Source organism: Adiantum capillus-veneris, chromosome 22 (assembly GCF_014529385.1).
Source record: "Adiantum capillus-veneris isolate H3 chromosome 22, ASM1452938v2, whole genome shotgun sequence".
Taxonomy (NCBI): domain Eukaryota; kingdom Viridiplantae; phylum Streptophyta; class Polypodiopsida; order Polypodiales; family Pteridaceae; genus Adiantum; species Adiantum capillus-veneris.
In genome coordinates this window covers 50,582,241-50,598,777 of record NC_140952.1, presented here as the reverse complement: position 1 = coordinate 50,598,777, position 16,537 = coordinate 50,582,241, and the positions used below count along the sequence as shown (strand labels likewise).

Genomic DNA, 16,537 nt, shown 5'->3' with positions numbered 1-16,537 from the left:
GACACCTACTAGGGTAAAGGAGCCACTCTAGAGACACTCAAGAAAAAAAGTGTAATTTTGGGTGGGATTTTGCAAATTTGGTCAGATTTGAATTTTGAAATTTGCATGAGATTCCTCATGCAAAGGCGGATTAGGTAATACCAAGTTTGATATTTTTCTGATTTAATTCGGGCAGTCAATTTGAGAAAGTTTAAATTTTGAGGTCTTTTAGGGGTTAGAAACACCCAAGGCCCAGTAATGGTACAGTTTTCAGCAAATCACAAGTTGACACATAAGCAATTCCTAGCATATTCCAAATTTTTGTCTCTAAATTGGGGCGTGCATGACTTTTAAAAGGCACATGTGTTACAACTGGCTCTTTTACCCTATAGTTTCTTACAGAGAGCCAATTGTAAGTTATATCTCGAGAGATAAAGTTTGTAGATACAAAGAAAGTCGTCACTTGTATGCAATAAGAGTTCTATTTTGAACATGCAGAGGTGCAGTTTGGTGTCACCATATCTACATCTCTCTCTCTCTCTCTCTCTCTCTCTCTCTCTCTCTCTCTCTCTCTCCAAACTTGAGGCTTCTCGATCATACCTGGCTCAAAGGATTGTCGTAATCTTGAAGGCCCTAGAAGGTGACCTACGTTGCCTTGCACTCCATCGATGTTCGTTGTCTCTCTCTTACTGGAGTTTGATTTGTGTTGCCTCTCTCTGTTATTGGAGTCAAAGCTGCACTTCGTCTTCAGTTCAACTCTCCTCGTTAGATATATCTTTAAGGTCTCTAGGGATAGTTTCCTAAGACAAGCACTACTCGATACAAAATCTAGAGGCCTTGTTTGTGAAATTTAGTTTTCAAGAAATCAATGCTCTACTTTCGGATTTTATCCAGATGGACAAATTTAGAGGCATTGCTCGACAAACATTATTACCATACAAGGTTTGAGACTCTCTCTCTCTCTCTCTCTCTCTCTCTCTCTCTCTCTCTCTCAAGTGGACCGTGGACTGTGGTTTGCAAGAGGTCAATGATCTAGGTTTGAATTTGTTGGGTTTTGTCCATATGGACAAATCTTAAGGTCTTGGAAGACATGAATTGCACCCACGTCAAACTTGTATAGATTTCTTGCCTTGATCTCTCTTTCTCTTTCTCTCTCTGTGTCTCTGTCTTCCTCTCCCGTCCCCTCTCTCTGTCGCAGATTGGTTGGCAAAAGGTGGATGACTTTGGTTTGAATGTTTGGTTTTGTCCACCTTCACAATGCGTAAGTCGATGAACTAGGTATGAATTTGTTTGGTGTGTTGAGATGTACAACACCTAGTCGAGGACCTAGGTTTGCATTGGTTAAGATTAATGCACATGGACAAATCTTGTATTGGGGCCGATCAAGATAAGAATTAAACCCGTAGCAAATCTACACGGAACTCTTTCATTTCTCTCTCTTCTCTCTTCCTCTCATTTTCTCTCCAGTAATCCCAAGCAATCAATGACCCAGTACTATTTTTTGCCTTTGTCTATATAAGATGTTGAGACTCAAAGATACACATATCACTCCATATAGGTTCTAGCAGCCTCAATTGCATCCCGCTCTCTCCCTCTCTCTCTCTTGGCCTTGCTTGCATCTCCCTCTCTCTCTCTCTCTCTCTCTCCATCCTTCATCTTTATTTACATTGACAAAATTTTAGTGAGTGGTTCCTACTCACTCTCCTTAAATGAGTCAGTTTAGTCCTCTCTTTTTTCTTTCCTTGTCTTCTTGTGATGTCTTCCTTGTACTTGGCTTGCTTGTTCCCCCAACACAATCTCTTCCCCACCCTCCCTCTCTCTCTATACTAGTCACATGGACATGAACATGCCTCATACCTCACGTGTAGCTATTGGCCAACTCAAGATAGCATACATAGGCTATGGATCAAGAAAGGAGGACTTGATGATACTCCTAGCAAAGAGAGAGTTTGTAAGCTATGCAAAGAGGAGGTTGAGTGCAAGGAGCACTTTCCTGCATATGAGGACATGAGAGGTAGATAGGAGACCTTGTACAAGGAGCACTTTCCTGCATATGAGGACATGAGAGTTAGATAGAGATCTTGTTTAGAGGGCAGTCTACTCTCGAGAGATCTTGTGTAGAGGATAGTCTACTCTCCAAGAGATCATGGATTCTAAACATCGCATAAGTTGGGTTACTTCTCACTTGAGATTCAGAGTCACAGAGACATCTTATTGTAGCTCTGGAGGTAGAAAAACCAGGATGATGATAGTCACAACTATTTAGAGGACCATCTTCCCTCTCTTTCTTGCTATGGAGGTGGCACAACTAGGATGATGATAGTCACAACTCAAAGACTTCTTTCAGAGGACCATCTACCTCTCTGTCTTGCTTTCATTCTCTCTCCATCCCTCATTTTTGTCCACATTGTCAAAACTTAGAGACGATTCTTTTGTTCAGTCCCCTAATCACTGAGCTTAGTCCTCTCTCTCTCTCTCTCTCTCTCTCTCTCTCTCTCTCTCTCTCTCTCTCTCTCTCTCTCTCTCTCTTCTCCTCTCTCTCGCTATCTTCCTCATTCTCCCCTCCCATCCTCTCTCTCTCTCCCTCCCTCCCTCCCTCCCTCCCTCCTTGAGTTTTGTCCACATGGTCAAAACATTAGTCTGGTTATGTATCCTAGCTCACACGAAGTGATGAAGTTTAGTCCTTCTCTCTCTCTCTCTCTCTCTCTCTCTCTCTCTCTCTCTCTCTCTCTCTCTCTCAATCCCTTTATTTTGTATAACTGGTGAAATATATTTTGTGAGATGCTTCTCCTCACTCTCTTAAATCAAAGTGCTTGGTCTCCCCCCTCTCTCCCTCTCACTCTCTCTTCCTTCAACCCATAGTTTTGTCCACCTAGCCAATCCTTAGTGAGGATGTTTCTCCTCAGTTCCCTAAGGGAGTCAGTAAAGGTTCTCTCTCTCTCTCTCTCTCTCTCTCTCTCTCTCTCTCTCTCTCTCTCTCTATATATTTATATATATATATTTATATATATATATATATATATATTATATATATATACATATATATATATATATATATATATATATATATATATATATATATTATATATATATATCTATATATATATATATCTATATATGATATATATATACATATACATATATCTGTGTGTGTGTGTGTGTGTGTTTATATATATGTCTCCTTGTCAATGGCTGCCGTATTCTTTTCTCTATCTCCCTCTACTTCTCTCCCTCTCCCTCTCCCTCTCTCTCTCTCTCTCTATTTCTCTTTATCTTCGTGTCAATGGTTGCCTCATTCTTCTCTAACACATCCTCTCTCTCTCTCTCTTTGTCTCTCTATGTCCGTGTAGTTCTTGCTCATACTCTCTCTCTCTCTCTCTCTCTCTCTCTCTCTCTCTCTCTCTCTCTCTCTCTCTCTCGTTTTTGAAACGTTTTCCACTTGGCACTGCCATCCTTAGAAGTGGATCTACCTACTCCAATAGTCACATACTCAACAATTAAGAACTTGCACACTCGTACAAATTTAGAAAACCTAGCAACTAGGGTTCCACTCTCATACTCTCACTCGCTCATTTGCAATCTTGTGCATATTTAATAGAATACCTAGCAGCTAGGGTTCCTCTCTCTCTCTCTCTCTCTCTCTCTCTCTCTCTCTCTCTCTCTCTCTCTCTTCTCTCTCTCTCTCTCTCTCTCTCTCTGACAATGGCTACCATATTCATCCCCTAACATACTCACACACACATTTGTTGCTATGTCGCTCTCTTTCTTTTTCTCTATTTTTTGGGCAGCATTATAGTTACGTTCTCTCTCCCTCCATACCTCAATTTTTGCAAGATGTTCAAAACTTTGACAAAGATGTTTCTCCCTAGTTTCCCTAAGAGAGCTTGGTCATCTCTCTCTCTCTCTCTCTCTTCTCTCCTCTCTCTCTCTCTCTTCTCTCCCCCCCCCCTTAGTTTTGTCCATATGGACAAAACTTTAGTCAAGGTGTTTCTCGTCACTCTCCTTAAGTGCAACTCTCTCTCTCTCTCTCTCTCTCTCTCTCTCTCTCTCTCTCTCTCTCTCTCTCTTCCACTTTAGTTTTGTCCATATGGAAAAAAATTAGTCAAAGTGTTTCTTTTCTCTTCTTAAGTGAAATCCCCCCCCCCCCCACGTATGTCTTTCTCCCCTTCCAACCTTCAGTTTTGTCCACTTGGTCAATCTTAAGGAGGATGTTTCTCCTCGCTCCCCCTGAGTGACTATATTTGTTCCTCTCTCTCTCTCTCTCTCTCTCTCTCCTTGTCAATGGCTACCCCATTTTGCTTTTACTGCTCTCTCCCTCTCTTTCTATCCCACAGTTTTGCACGCATGGTCAACTCTTTAGTAAGGATGCTGCTCCTCACTGATCTCACCTCGCTAGTTAATGAGCTTGGTACTCTCTCTCGCTCGCTACATCCCTCAGTTTTGTATGCGCAATCAAAACTTTGTGAGAATGCTTCTCAGCTCACTCTACCTAATTTAGTGAGATTGGTTCTCTCTCTCTCTCTCTCTCTCTCTCTCTCTCTCTCTCTCTCTGTGTGTGTGTGTGTGTGTGTGTGTGTGTGTGTGTGTGTGTTTTTAAACTTTTTTCACATGGCCCTGCCATCTCGAGAAGTGGCACTACCTTCACGAATACTTACAAACTCATCAACTACAAACGTGCAAATTTAATTGAATACCACACTCTCCATGTATCTCCTCCAACCCTCTTTTGTTCCCTTTGTCAAATTTTTTAGTCGAGATGTTTCTCATTTCTCCATTCCGGCCTCCCCTATCCCCAATATGGCGGCCCACACCACAAATCTTACAACGCCCACATCGATTTCCCCGGCCCTCGTAATTCCCTTGAAACCCAACACCCTCTCTACTGGTAAATCTACTTTCCCCGGATTTACCACGGCGGCAAACCTCATCAACCTACCCTGTCCAACGTCATCTCTTACTACCTCCTCTAAAAAGACCCTATTTAGCTCGAAAGAAATCTTTAGCCTCACCGCTAACCTACCGCTTGAAGATCTTGATCAACTCTCCCTTCCCATGACAAAAAACATCGGCATCACTAACCCCTCTCCCGCATATCATCCCGGCCTTACTCACTCTCCACAAAATATGCATGGTGGCATTTTCTCCAACATCTCTCAAGGCGGTCTCCTCACTAGTCCTCCCCTTGCCTTCCCCTCCTCTTTTGGTTCGCTCTCCACGAGCTCTTCCTCCCTTGCGGTTGCTCCCTCTCCCATTCTACCCCAAATTGAAAAACCCTTGGAATTCAATAAAATTGTTTCCCTCTCCTTGGTAGAGTTTAAAGCCCTCAATCATAAGCTTAGCAAAGCCAAATCACACCTTTCTCATTTGCAAAACCTTCACTCCTTTCAAAAAGCCCCGCATAGCCTTTGTATGAAGCCCCCTCGTCTCACCTTGGATGACTCTCAAGATCAAGCACTCTTAAGCGCCAAGCTTAATGCCCTCAATATCCAATTCCAACTAGATTGCACTAAAGCTTACATCCAAGCCCAAGATGTACTTGTCAATAACCTCCAAAAAACCTTTGATGAGTACCGCGATCTTGGGAAGAGAGACTTTCGGACATGACAAAAAAGCTGGCACCCATCTCCTTCCCAAGAGTGCTACCCACAACTTGGGAGAATCAACTCTTTCTTTGGAAGCAAACCTCCCTCAATGAATTTGATGCACATCTTCAAAATGAGATACTCCAAGCTCATCTAGCCTCTTCCTTAAGCTTAGCGGCACACAATGCTAGGAAGAGGTCCCAATCTTCCATCTTGGAGGAAGTGGAGTCGCTACCGAAGGAAGAAACGATAGGAGAATTGGTACTTCATGAAGTCACCACCCAAATGAAAAAGCTTCTTTCACCCCCCCGAAAGAAGCCCTCTAACCAAACCCACTCAACCACCTGCAAGCCCTCTCCTCCGAAAGTTGTTTCACATAACACTCAACATCCTTTCAAGAAGCCTCTCCCTTTGAATAAATCTTCCCATGTAAATTCTACCTATCAACCCTTTAAAAAGTTCAAGCCCTCTCCCCCATTAGGTCACCCTTGCACTACCTCCCCCTCCTACAATCCTCCCATTTTAACCACTCCAAAGAAATCCCGCCCTACTCCTTCCTTATCAAACATCGCCCCCTTACCCTCTCTACTTAAACCTCCCCCATTACCCCCTCAACTCCTTCACACCACAACCCAAGCCTCTGCACCCTAAGTATAGCTTACCTAAAGCTTCAAAAAACTTGCAATGGAGGAGGGAGAAGTAGGGAAGGAGCACCCTATCACTTGGGTCCATTTTCTCTTCTCTAAAGCCCCTCTCTTTCCTCATATTTGGACACCTCCTCCTTGTTTGTTCCCTTTTCTTTTCCACCCCCCCTACATGGGTAGAAAGCGTTGTAAATTTTGGCTACCCCTCACTAATCCCCACCTCTTTAAAATTTTGACTCTTAGCAAAATTACCACGTTTTACCTTGAGCACAAGGTTACTAACCTCTCCTTCCATAAATTTTCTAATCGTTCCCTCTCTCCCTCCGAACAAAGGCTAATAGGACTTGGGCTCAATTATATTCCCCCCTCTCCCCCACCCCCCCTCTCCTCTGTTCTTCAAGCTTATTCTAATTTAGAAAGAAGTTTGCAACTTAAAATATTTTTTAATAAAGAACACTCTCTTCCTCCCTCCTCTTTTTCTATCCCGAATCCTCGTTGGAATCCTCCCTCTCCCTCCACAACCCTTAACCAAACCTTTAGTCTTATCTATTTTCTCCTAAAACCTCTTCTATCCTCTCTTCCTCCTTTTCACTCGAAACCCCTTTTAATGAATTCCAACTCTTCCTTAAAAAATGATCGCAACATCATTATTAAATCGGCAAATAAAAATCTAGGACCAGTTATCCTTTCTAAGTCTTGGTACTATAATGAAGCTTTTCGTCACCTTATGGATCCCCTCACCGACTCCAAAATCTCCACAACTCCTTTACCCTTTGTACAATCCCTCCTTTCCTCCATCGTCACCAATTACCCTCTCCTTCCCTACAATGAAAGAGTTTTTATCCTCTCCTCCTCACTTGAAGCCCCCAAGCCTTGCCCTTTCTTCTTTTTACCTAAAATCCACAAACCCATCCTCGTAAGCCGTCCCATTTGCTCCTACAAAGGTTACATCTTAGAGAACACCTCTAAGTGGCTCCATGCACAACTTTACCCCATTCTTCTATCCAAAACACAGCACCTTAAAGACTCTCACGCTCTTGTTTTAAACTTAGCTTCTACTACTTTCCCTCCCAACATTATCCTCTTCACCTTTGATGTTGAATCTCTCTACCCTAGTATCCCCATCCGCAAAGGCCTCCTTGCCCTTAAAAGTTCCATCCAAGGTTTCTTTCCTTCCCCTAAGGTCAACTTCATCTTATCCTTAGCCTCTCTTATCCTCAACCACCATTATCTCTCTTTCATTGGAGAATTTTGGCACCAAATTAAAGGCACCGCTATGGGTTCAAACTTCGTGGTTGTATATGCTTGCCTTTTCCTTCGCGGTTGTATATGCTTGCCTTTTCCTTTGCTTCTTTGAAGAAGGCATAAATCTCCTATCTTCCCCTTCCCTCCTTTACTTCAAAAGATCTGTAGACGATGCCTTCGGAATTTGGGCCGGTCCTCGCTCTAGCTTAAGCAAACTCCTCCAGCAGTATGGGCACCCTCTCCAAGAGCATATCAAAATTTCCCTTTCAATCTCCTCTCAAAAATCCTTTATTGTGGACATCCACTTTTTCAAGGCACCCTCTTTTACCGCTTATGGTATCCTTGATACCCATTGTCACCAAAAAGACATAAACTCCTACAACTATATCCCTTGGCAATCTTGACACCCTACTCACCAAAAGATTGCTTTTATTCTCTCAGAGCTTAGGAGGTACATTATTAGGGAAAGCTCTCTATGTCCAATACCAAACATTCTCCTACCATCATCAAGATTCCTTTCTCACCTTTTATCCGCCATCTCAATTTATCTCGCTCCATTGACCAACCCCTCACTAGTCTGCTTAAATCCAACACGGACCTTGCACATTTGTCTATACCTTTGATATGTTGGATGAACGTGCCCAATCTCGGAACCCTTCTCTCTAAAACTCCCACACACACCCCCAACCCCCCCCCCCAAGGAATTCCACCTAACTGACAAAACCTTACCTCCGCTATCTTCGGCCTCATGTATATAGGCAACCACTCTAAACTCCACCCATTTCCCTAGACTAAGTCAAATTCCTTTGTTGACTAGTCCCTTTCCTGTACAATTTTTTCACTTCTTTAAATGCCCTAATAACTCTCCACCTTTCCCTCCTTTTTTGTAAGTACCAGTTAAGATGAGCAATAACTTGTCTTTAAGTTAGCCTCTCCCTCTTCAAATATGTTACCACTACGGTTTTTTGAGCCACACCACATCTCACTATTTATACCCCTCCATATCCTCCTTTTTTGTTTACACCACTGAGGAGCTAATGATAGCGAAACGCGTTTGGTGTATAATTGTGCTTGTTCTACCACCCCACCCCCCACCTCTTTTGTCTCTATCTTCTCTCGCAAGACTTGCTCGCTATGATTTCCTTTTATTACTATTTAGAGGACCATCTTCCCTCTCTTTCTTGCTATGGAGATGGCACGACTAGGATGATGATAGTCACAACTCAAAGACTTCTTTCAGAGGACCATCTACCTCTCTGTCTTGCTTTCATTCTTTCTCCATCCCTCATTTTTTTCCACATTGTCAAAACTTAGAGATGATTCTTTTGTTCAGTCCCCTAATCACTGAGCTTGGTCCCCCCCCCTCTCTCCTCTCTCTCTCTCTCTCTCTCTCTCTCTCTCTCTCTCTCTCCCCCCTTGCTATCTTCCTCATTCTCCCCTCCCATCCTCTCTCTCTCTCCCCCCTCCCTCCCTCCTTAAGTTTTTGTCCACATGGTCAAAACATTAGTCTGGTTAGGGGGTGGCCATTGAGCGAGCCCATGAGAGCGAGCAACTATTACCATCAAGAATCTAAGTGCAATAGGAGCGAGCGGCATGCACAAAAAATCCTAGTTGGAGGGAGATGGCAAGTTTGGTGAGAAACCTATATATTGCTCATGAGTTAAATAGAGTAAGACATTCTACATGTCTATAAAAGCTAGAGAGCCATAAAACACTGTAAGAGAGTCAACCAACTCCCAAGTCCATTATATAACATTTTCATAGAGTGTATTTGGCATACATGTCAACCAAGGCAATGCCAAGCACTAAATCGTTTGTCAATAGCCCTTGACTAACAATATCATCTGAATTATTTCGCCCATATTAGTTGAGCAAGGCAATGCCAAGCATGACATCGTTTTTCAGTAATGCATGACTAACTATATCATTGGAATTCTTTCACCCATAATAGCCTCTTGCATAATGCCACATGTCCTTCAAATGCAAGCATAGGTGACCGCATTTGGAGAGATGTCCTCGCAGTGCATATGCTAAAAACAACCCTAAGCTTTTTGGCCTTTCCCGTGTTGGGCATATGTTGTAGTCAGTGCACTCCATGAGACGACATACTTGACAAGCAACTCCTCGACCACCTTTTGTGCTTGCAGAGGTAGAGTACATTTGGCATACATGTCGACCAAGGCAATTCCAAGAAAGACATCGTTTTTCAATAGCCCTTGACTAACAATATCATCTGAACTATTTTGCCCATATTAGTGTCTTGCGTATGGCATAGCGGCCGTGAAGATGCAAGATTAGGTGATCGCATTTGGAGAGGCGTCCTTGCATTGCATATGCTCAAAACAGCCCTAAGCGTCCTCGCCTTTTTCGCTTATGTTGGGCATATCCATAGTCAATGCACTCCATGAGACGACATCCCAGACAAGATCAGCCCCAAATCAACCTAAAGAATTAGCGTTTTTAGCCCAAAAAAACAGCCCCAGATCAGCCCCAAATCCGCCACCAAATCAGCCTAAAAAATTAGCGTTTTTAGACCAAGAAAACAGCCCCAAATCAGCTACCAAATCAACCTAAAAAATTAGCGTTTTTAGCCCAAAAAAACAGCCCCAGATCAGCCCCAATCCGCCATCAAATCAGCCCAAAATTACAGCATTTTTAGCTCCTAGTTTTGGACTTTCCCGTGTTGGGCATATCTCGTAATTAGTGCACTACATGAGATGACATACCTGACAAGCAACTCCTCGACCACCTTTGGTGCTTGCTGAGGTGGAGCACGTTTCGCTTACATGTTGACCAAGGCAATGCCAAGCACGACATCTTTTTCCAGAAATGTTTGCCTAACAATATGATCGAAATTCTTTCACCCATATTAGCCTCTTGCATAATGCCACATGTCTTGAAGATGCAAGCGTAGACGATCGCATTTGGAGAGACATCCTTGCATTGCATATGCTGAAAACAGTCCTAAGCTTCCTCGCCTTCCCCTCTCGTGTTGGGCATATCCCGCAGTCAATGCACTCCATGAGACGACATCCAGACAAGATCAGTCCCTAATCAACCACCAAATCAGCCCTAAAACTTAGCGTTTTTAGCCTCTAAATGATCCATCAAATCAGCCCAGAAAATCAGCGTTTTTAGCTCCTATTCTTGGCCTTTCCTGTGTTGAGAATATCACGCAATCAGTGCATTCCATGAGAAGTCCTCGCATTGCATATGCTAAAAACAGCCCTAAAGCTTTTTGGCCTTTTTCGTGTTGGTCATATCCCGCAATCAGTGCACTCCATGAGACGACATCCCTAACAAGCAACTCCTCGATCACCTTTTGTGCTTGCTGAGATAGAGCACATTTGGCATACACGTCGACCAAGGCAATTCCAAGAAAGACATCGTTTTTCAATAGCCCTTGACTAACAATATCATCTGAACTATTTTGCCCATATTAGTGTCTTGCGTAATGGCATATGCCGTGAAGATGCAAGATTAGGTGATCGCATTTGGAGAGGCGTCCTTGCATTGCATATGCTCAAAACAACCCTAAGCTTCCTCGCCTTTTTCGCTTATGTTGGGCATATCCGTAGTCAATGCACTCCATGAGACGACATCCCAGACAAGATCAGCCCCAAATCAGCCACCAAATCAGCCTAAAGAAGTAGCGTTTTTAGCCCAAAAAACAGCCCCAAATCCGCCACCAAATCAGCCTAAAGAATTAGCGTTTTTAGCCCCAAAAAACAGCCCCAAATCCGCCACCAAATCAGCCTACAAAATTAGCGTTTTTAGCCCCAAAAAACAGCCCCAGATTAGCCCCCAATCAGCCTAAAGAATTAGCGTTTTTATCCCAAAAAAACAGCCCCATCAAACACACGAGTACCATATTCGACTGTTCGTATACAACCATCAAACACACGAGTACCATATTCGACCGTTCTTATACAACCATAAAAGAAAGGTAGTTTTGAAGAAATCTACAACACTACCAGTGAGTATAAGTTTGAGCACAATCATCTAAGAGAATAGCAAAAATAAAATGTGAAGCTTGCCTGGATCCAATCTTCAACTACATTGCGACCCTTTAAAATCAATCCATCTGCAAAAAAATACACAATTGCTTAATACATACCCTCTTGTCAATCAACTTATAATTTTCAACGAACCTACTCCTAACATACCTTGACTCCAAATGGCTTCAACAAGCGATCATATATGCGCTCATCCCTCTCAAACATAATGACATGTCTATCCATGAAGCCAACTGCCAAGCCAAGTGTACCCGTGCCAGCAAATATGTCAAGGACTACATCCTGTGGACGGCTAAAAAGTGCGATTATGTACTTCACAAGCTTTTGACCTCTTTGACAACCACCCCTCCATGGCTTTCCTTTCCTCTTTACTAAATCTGCTTTAGGTACTCTGACATTGAATACACATTTTACTTACTTTAATGGCATATATATATATAAATGATGGATTAGACATATAAACAAGTAAATGATAGAGTCAACTCACATATCGAAGATAAGGTCCTGTCCAAATTGAAGGTCACCACCAAGTTTCAATTCTGGCAACTGATCATGATGTATACGATACACACAAGTTATCGAACAACGAACAAAAGCAGACAAGATCAAGCAATTCACCTATTCAAATAGAAAGCTTTATGTCATGCATGTCATTAAAGAATAGGATGCCACACTAAATTCTATTGCACATTAAATCAAGAATCAATTACTTGTACCTGTGTGACAATGGGTCCCAACCTCTTTCCAATAGGTGGTGTGCATCTCACAACCTGACGATGATATATCTTAAACCCTTTTTGCTTGCCAGCTTGCTCGACTTTCACCCCTTCCTCCATGGTGTACAAACAAACAAAAAACCCCCTATCACTCAAGCATGAGTCTGCAAGCTGAAATGTGGTGTCATACAGGTTATCCACTATCTTGTTCCAAAACGGAACTTTATTGCAAAAGCATCCCTCGACAGCCACGTTAGATGGAAAATCTGCAAATATGAGGTCTATGCACAAGTCTAGCTTAGTGCCCTTCACAGTGCCTTGGCTACAAACTACATTGAAGGCCTCTAACACCTCAAGCCCCATTTGCTCTACTTATTGGGGATATTCAATAATATGAACAAGCTCTTCAACAGAAATGTTGAAAACGTAAATAGTGCCTACAAATCAAAGCTTTTAGATTTAAGAAAATGTATCAACAATCACAACACTCCATGGATCATATTAGATAGACAAAGCAAAGGCATCAACACTACCTGTAGGTTCCAATGTTTCATTGATTATGTCATCATTTTCTCTTAGCCCTCCACTGCTACTTGCGCTTTGATGTTGCCCTTACATCTTGCCATCCTCTATAGCCTTGTTTGCTTGTAATGCCCTATGTACGACTTCCCTATCAAGATTTATAGGAAGTGTCTTACGAAATGATACTGATACAGTGGATGCTACTACTTGAGAAGTTGCCGTCGTCTCCTCTTCCAGGACACTATTCGTAGTAGTTGTAAGTTGAAGGGCTGCTTTATGTTGCTGAAATAATTCCAACTCCTCATCCGGAACATGGTTCTTAACCATGTCTAGCCACCACGGACACTTGGCTTTCTCTATGGTGGACAAGGACTGCACAATCAACAACTATCATTTAGCATAATCTCCCTATGCGTTAAGAGTTAACATAAAAAATGCAATGTAATGCATCGCTTACCCTTCCAAGCTTCACATCGGAATACATGAACGTAGGGTTATCTGCATATGTCCATACACTTGCCAAGGGGGGCATCTCATCAAGCATGTGTTGTGCACTCTCCTTGAGTAGCCATCTAAACACACACCAACTACTGAGTACTAGTTTAATGAGGACTAAAAAATTGAACCATACAAATTAACAAACCTATAAACAACTCGACGGGTTGCATTGTGTAATCCGGGTTGCTCATTCATGGCATTGATCGACTTAATGCCACCTTCCACAACGCGAAATGCTCTATTGAAGTACTTTCTTCGGCAAAGCATGACAAAGTTGCTGAATCGATGTTCCAATGGCAGCCTTACTCGATCAGCATTTTGAATGTCTAGTAATAGACCTAAACCATATTGATTAACTTGCAACCAAAAGCAATACATGTGGAGCCAATCCCTAGCTTTAGCTTTGTCATTGGGAAGGCACTCCAAGGATCGAATTGATACTTGTGAGCTATCTAACAATTTCACAATGTGTGTCTTATCCACATCTGTTATGCAAGCATTTCCAATCATGTTGAGTTTCTCTTCAGTCGCAATATGCGCACTCGGTTCATGCCAAGGCAAGGACAAAGTAGCACACCAAAACTTCTCTCCATTTGCAGGATCTGAAATCCTTGCATACTTGGAGGTCTTTCCCCTATAGGTAATCTCCATCTTCTTTATCACCTTGGCCCTACCAGTTTCATCCATTCCCTTAGCCAACTCTTCAATCTTCTGTTCCATCTCATCCTTAAAGAGCAACCATGTCATTATTTGCACAGGGAGTGTAAACCAACTCCTTTTCCCCCGAGATGAAACAACCTCCATTTCTTTCTCCACCCATGCTCTGTCTTCAATAGACAAACCATCCAAGAGAGTAGTCTTGTCTGCCTCTCCTAGCCTTCTCAATTGGAACAACCTATCTCCAAAGGTGGTTGGCACATATGCATAATCGTTCATCCTGTAGCATTAAAACAAAAAAGAATATCAATAACTCCAAGACAACAATTAAAATTTTCAAGGAGAATAGTAGATGCCCAACATCATCTTACTTGTTCAATCTTGCCAAGGAAAACATTAATTCCCCCACATCAGTCTTTGCAAACTGCAAAAAGTGGCAGACCACAGAGCAATGTTTAGACAGGTCGTTCTCAAACCCTGTATTGCATAATTGTACAATTATATTAAAATAGTGCAATCAACACAACAAAAGTTCTTAAAGGAGATTAAGTTAAAGAATACCTTGTCTAATGCATTCCATCCATGCATGCAGACGATTGTTGCCATCAAGGACATGGACCATCTTTCCTTTCAAGTAGGGTCCCCACTCTGTCTCTAAATCAAGGGACCTCTCAAATCTTTCATTAATTGTTTTCCAGCAGTCATCCCAAGAATCTATCCTTTCTTGAGTGATGGGTGTCTCCTCCCCCTCTAGATCAATAATGGAGACAGTAAAGGCTCCCTTGCTCTCAAGATATCCTCCCATCTTAATAAAACTTCTTGTGAGTGATCTTTCGGTGGAAGGGCTTACTTTTCTAATGGCTTCACTAGACAGTAACCTGCATAATGGGATCCTAGGGGGTAGTTGTGGTGTGTTAGAGTCATTATGGCGAGTTGAAATCATTACAGCTGGCACATTTATCACTTTACAAATCTCGCACCACCTCTATACTACCACTTATCATTTTGCTCTTCTCCATTCTCCTGGAGCTTTATGTGAAGAATCTATCTGTTCTTTCTGCAAACATGTAAGTGACTCTCTCTCTCTCTCTCTCTCTCTCTCTCTCTCTCTCTCTCTCTCTCTCTCTCTCTCTCTCTCTCTCTCTCTTTGTGTGTGTGTGTGTGTGTGTGTTCTCCATTCGCAGTCACGCTGACCCCTCCTGGCTTTGCTCTCCAGTTCTCCATCAACAACTCACACCCTGCATCTCACGCTATTTGAGGTGTTAAGGGAGCTTTACTATACACAGTCTCTCATAGGAGCTCTCTCTCTCTCTCTCTCTCTCTCTCTCTCTCTCTCTCTCTCTCTAAGCTATGTTGCTACCACGAACTAGTAGTGATGCAAGCTTCAACAGTGCTACCACCTGCTCAATACACACAGCAACAGCTCAATACACACAGCAACAGGAATCTTCCATTCCTCTCACACCTACGCTCAACTCAAATGCTCTCATTTGCTGTCAAATTCACCTTCTCTTTTCTCAGATCTTTAAGCACGCTCAGCGTGCTTAAAGATTTGAGAAAGATGGTCCTTAAATCAAAAGGTTAAGCTTACCTTTGTTGTTTTCTTGGGGCTTAAGGGGTGGAAGTATTTGGCCAGTGGCGACGTTTGCAAGAGCCTTGCCTTCCTCATGGCGTTGCAAAGGATGGAAACCAGGCAAACAATATGAACGATTAAGAATAAGCAGTGTGCATTTCAAAAGTTGAACATTTGAAGGGCAATAAAAATGTTTTGAAAAGTTAGAATATAATTAAAAAACCAAACTAACTTTCTTCAACCGTTTCTCCAGATTAACGTATTCTTAAACATGTCTCAAGATTAACATTTTTTAAACATTTCTCAGAATTTCATTTTTTAAAAAAAACTGGGATTGATAGTAGTGTTTTCGAATGTCTGTGAAATTATTAGCTTTTACAACCATTTCGCTAGATTAACGTTTTTTAAAACATTTCTCAAAATTAACATTTTTTAAGCATTTGTCAGAATTTCATTTTTAAAAAAAACTCGGATTGAGACAGTAGTGTTTTTGAATGAATGTGAAATTGTTAACTTTTACAAAGTTGTTGGTACAGATTGACTTGACACGTGTTCAATTTACTCAAAATTATTAACTATGGATATGGTGTTGATCTGATTGAAAGTTCTCTTTTATGCAGGGAAGCTAAAATTTTCTTGCAATGTGTCCGGACAGTCCATCAACATTCCATTCATCCATGGAAAATGCCTCCTTCCCGTCAAGCTCCTGCAAGAGAAGTTGTGTGGTACAACTAGGGTCATTGTCGAGGCTCTTGTTCAGGAGGGACAAGAGTTTAATGTTTTGGCACCTCTTCCCACCTATGCGGGGGTTTATATGGAGGCATACTTCATCTTGGAGGAATCATTATCTAAAAATTACACTACAAGACTAGAAGACATCTTTCAGACCCCTGAGTCATCTCCAATTGGTCCATCACCTGCACCAATGTAAGTGCATGTAAGTCCAAGATCATTTTGGAAGGTTTGAATTTGAACAATTCTTCACTATTTTTTTTGCTCTCTTGCAGACAAATTGATGATGATGAGGGAAATGAAGATCATGTTGAATTTGATAAGCTAGATGAAGAAACTCTAAATTTTGAGACAGCAGTTTTTGCATTCCAGA

The 16,537-nt window shown here is 42.0% G+C and overlaps 1 long non-coding RNA gene and 1 pseudogene across 4 annotated transcripts in view; one reads left to right on the top strand and one right to left on the bottom strand.

The window, feature by feature from the left end:
- The window catches only part of LOC147429338 (uncharacterized), a 3,649-nt gene extending 1,205 nt beyond the window's left edge, over positions 1 to 2,444 (top strand). For all 3 annotated transcript variants that reach the window (XR_015185843.1, XR_015185844.1, XR_015185842.1), the window contains exon 3: positions 1 to 2,444. This exon is cut by the window's left edge and continues 22 nt beyond it. This is a non-coding gene — a long non-coding RNA (uncharacterized LOC147429338).
- Positions 2,445 to 8,977: 6,533 nt separating this feature from the next.
- Positions 8,978 to 16,505, bottom strand: LOC147429337 (uncharacterized; annotated as a pseudogene). The gene is made up of 9 exons (XR_015185841.1): positions 15,451 to 16,505; positions 14,880 to 14,903; positions 13,348 to 14,141; positions 13,162 to 13,276; positions 12,716 to 13,076; positions 12,183 to 12,619; positions 11,954 to 12,084; positions 11,617 to 11,857; positions 8,978 to 11,534 (listed from the first exon to the last, which is right to left on the bottom strand). The product of XR_015185841.1 is annotated as an uncharacterized LOC147429337 (transcript).
- Positions 16,506 to 16,537: the final 32 nt, after the last annotated feature.